The sequence below is a fragment of the Dreissena polymorpha genome, chromosome 15 (genome assembly GCF_020536995.1).
Source record: "Dreissena polymorpha isolate Duluth1 chromosome 15, UMN_Dpol_1.0, whole genome shotgun sequence".
NCBI lineage: Eukaryota > Metazoa > Mollusca > Bivalvia > Myida > Dreissenidae > Dreissena > Dreissena polymorpha.
The window spans coordinates 40,969,208-40,973,477 of NC_068369.1; the positions used below are offsets into that span (position 1 = coordinate 40,969,208).

Genomic DNA, 4,270 nt, shown 5'->3' on the forward strand with positions numbered 1-4,270 from the left:
TGATAACATACGACTTTCCCGTTCCTGCAGGGCCATGAATTAAAATGTTGTGGCCTTCCAGCGCCCTTTGAACTGCTAGATTTTGTTCTTCGTTAAGCGACATTTGTGATTCTTTACGTAACTGCGATAAACGTAAATAAATACGGTTCTCTGTTTCAGCTGTTCGGTAACTCGGATGCGCGGAACCAATCGGTGTATAAATAACGTAAGGTGAAGGTCGTTCTGCAAGCGCCTCCCGTTGCCCTAATCATCGTACACAATTGAAAGTAAACATTCAAACATAACGATTATATTAGTGTTTGGTGTGATCAAAAGGACAAATCTGTGTTGTAAGTTGATAAACTCTTATTTGTTTATTGTATTGATGCGTATTATGTTCGGTAGCTGTGGTATTTCGATAGTTTTACTCTTGTAAAATCGGCACTGAACTTTCGGTCAGATCGACGCTGACCTACATTTCTTCAAGTTCTAGAAGTAGTTTCTTGTAGTTTATGTCGGCCAGTAGCCGTTTGTGGTCATTTTTCGTCACGAGGCAACCTTTCCCAACAAAATGGTACATAGTTTACGAAAATCGACCGCCATTTTGGCAATACATCGCATAAAATGTTGATGAAGGTGATTTTCCTGTGTCAAGAGATACCTACCTTGTTCATATATAACATATCAGATTTTTTGATTTTTTTTTGTCAATATGATAAAAAATGTTGTTTTATGACAAATTGATAGTGTTATTAAGTGACTTGGCCACGCGCCCTTCACCTGTGCACGCGAGGGCCAATTATTTATAATCGGCCCTCAGAATGTGTGCGCGTGACGTTCAACTGGAAAAAAAAAATGGCGTCCACATCCAGTCTTAGCCATAAAAAAGTAAAACATCTAGGTTATTGTTCTACTCACCGAAGTTGTGTCATAACCATGTTTATTTTCGTCAAGTTTAATTTGCTTCCATGACGAGTTAAAATTCTGAACACATTTCTTCATCGCAATCCATCTCTTCCATTTTAAAGCACTGGCTGTAGGCTAAGCAGGCAATTCTTTGTGGATAGTCTAGACATTCTTTGATCGACTGACAAAGGAACGACTTATTCATCAAAGAAATTACCCTTTTAATTCAACATCGAATTCATTCAAACAGTTAAAGAACACTTCACTTACACTTTTCTTAAATTTGATCCATCAATTATTCAACAAAACATCGCTTTATAATAAAGTTTATTCGTTATTCGACATTTTAACGAAATTGAAAATGCAGTCTCACCAGTTTCATTCCAGTTTTATATCCCAACACTGTTATTCCAATTCATAATATTATAATAATCCATCGTAAACACACACACTAATCGTTCAATGCTTAAAAAATATTTAACTGTTAAATAAAAACACTCCAAGTCCGATTTGTTGTTGTCCTTAAATCCAAAAATCCAAACGTCTAGCACGTTTCGTCATTTAAAATACGTCACATGAGATACGTCATAAATTGCGTAATCAATTCAAAGAAAATACAGTCAGTTCCGAAAAGTCGCCAGTTTCGAAACAAATTACATTCCATTTTACATTGAAAAAATAAGTCTTACCACTTATGATTGAACAAATTGTACAGCCATGCACCTTAATATTTGATGATTTTTTACGCAACAAACCAGAAGAAAGTAGACAAATGTAAACAATCTGACTTGTCGAAACGCTCGCACACATATTTTCGAATGGCGGCAAAATCCTGTGCGATCGGTCATCGGAAATTAGAACACGTTTGTTTCTATAACGGATTGTCCATGGTAGGTGATCTTGGTATTGATTTGAAGGTAACTTATCAGGAAATAAGAAAACAATAAGATTTATACATTTTCAGTCAAACTGTGAATTTAGAGTATCGAAAATGACTCACTGCCATAGATGTCAGTTCCGAAACAGACATGAAGTAAACCAGGGGTAATCTCAAACGAATTTCTACCTGTCAAACATCGTTAAGTTATATTGTAAACTTTGGCCTTTACAGATGGCCTGGGATGAAATTCTATTATTTTTAATGCTTACTGCTTGAAAATATTTAAATTACATTTGGTCCCAACCAGCATTTGTTATATTGCATTATTGAATAGGAGACATGCTGTTGCTACTATGAAAACACGTGAGTAGAACTTACTAGAAGCAACAGGGGATTCAAAAATTTATGTAACCATTTATCTATGAGCATCTTACTATTTATTACTTTATACTGTTTGAAAATATAATTCAAGTTTATATTTTATTTCGTTATAATGCTTGAAGTTACATTGCACTTTTATTTTTTAACATATATAAATACATGTATCACACCGCATACAGGGTGATAACAACATAATGTTTACCCGAAAATGGTTATGTTAACCTAACCCAGCTTTATCAACCTGTATGGGTTTGATATTTATGTTATTATACTGAACAAAGAAAACACAACAACTTAATATTAGAAAAACATTTGCGTGTTTATTCATTTACTATGCACTCTTACTCATACATTTCTGAATGCACGGACGTTTAAAAGGCAGGTTGCTGGTATTAACTCATAGACCAAGGAAAACAATGTATTCCAATTTAATTAAATCTGATTATAAAATTTTTAATTTGTGTGATTTTATTTTTGTTTTAATTAAAAAATATATGCAAATGCCAGAAAGTAAATGAAGTAAATGCAGTATATTTTTATATTCTCTTGATGCGAAAAACTAGAAGTGCTATTTTCAGCTCCAAAAAATGTGATAAAATAATGTCGCATGTGACTGTAATATGGGTAAATGAGAATTTGACATGTGCAAGTCGCATGACATATAATTAAAATAGTAAGGCTTATATCATTATTTTTTCAGTATTGTGAAGGACGCAGACGTGCCCCGATAGGCAATGGGGGAAATGCAGCAGCCCAGACCTTTCACCCATGCATCTGTGATGTGTTTAGCTCTACTCATGTAAATTTATGAGTGTTGTACACTTGCCAAACTCTCTAGCAGTTGCTAATTTACCAAACTTTTCCTTATTTTATTTTAATTGGTTCCTAGTTTGTTTGTTTTTAGTTTTTACCAAAAGCTTGAATTCCTATTTGTCTAGAAATTGATTTAGTTATTTTTCATGGTCAGTTGTTCATATATTGAATTGATATGATTTGTGAGACTGGGTTCATCCCCTCTGAGAAAAGAACAACTAAGTATGGGTAATAATATTTTAATAAAATATTTTAAATCCAGTATCTGGGGCACCAGTCTATATATGCCGTGTTTTAGGCAAGTAAGCCCATGTTCCACTTATATTTTGTGGAATAAGTTTGCACAAAACATCACTTTAAATGTTATTATATATATTTTACTTATCCTTTAAAATAGATTTTCTTAGTCAAGTGAGATCAAAACACCTTCATAAGCATATTTCCTGGATAAAGTTTACATGAATATTTACTAAAATAGAACCTTGACATGCATTGTGTGCTGTTGCTTCTTTATACATTTTCATAGTTTTGTGTGACAATACTGTATGGTATGCTATCCAGATTTGATTCATACGATATATTGTTTTATTATTTTATTTATTTATTTTTACTGTCATTTCGGTATCAGAAAATGCTGTCCTATACAAGCATTAACACTACATAGAGATATGTATTTATATGTATTTTTATCACTGTCTTTTGCATTAAAATGTGCCATCCCTGTCAGAGCAGAGCAGGTCTGTTCAATTTATTGGATACTCCTTGAGAAAACTGGTCCTTGTTATTTGCATTAACTGTAATCTTAAATTGTCATGTGCAACCTACACAGGTTGAAATCGCTCATTATTTTCTGGTTTCATGTAATTGTTTGTTTAGAATCTCTAATTTGTGCCCTGAGAAATGAAACTTTCCTCTCAGAAAGCTTGTGTTGTCTCCAGTGGGCAGAGGCTAATCTAAGATAACATGGAGCAACATTAGATTGTATATTATAGTATATTTTATGAAAGTGCAAGTGTGTGATCTCAGGTAGGGAACCATTTTATTTCGTTTTATCTATTCCTACTTCTTGTTTTATATGTTGTTGCTTGGAAAAACAGTATGCTGTATATTGTAGTACATACAGTGAAAACTCGCTATTAAGACCACTTGTAGGACTTTTCAAAAGTGGTCTTAATAGCGAGGTGGTCTTAATACTGAGTTTTCATGAATTTGATGGACATATAATTACAACAACGTAAATATTCACTGAACTTTAATCTGTTTGCATAAAATATAACAGTCATCCGTTTATACATTGTATTTATACATTTG

General features: G+C 33.2%; 1 long non-coding RNA gene across 1 annotated transcript; it reads left to right on the forward strand.

The window, feature by feature from the left end:
• The first annotated feature begins 1,562 nt into the window (after nt 1-1,562).
• Nucleotides 1,563-4,070, forward strand: LOC127860474 (uncharacterized). Its single transcript, XR_008039816.1, has 3 exons — nt 1,563-1,775; nt 2,100-2,128; nt 2,847-4,070. It is a non-coding gene; the product is annotated as an uncharacterized LOC127860474 (long non-coding RNA).
• Nucleotides 4,071-4,270: the final 200 nt, after the last annotated feature.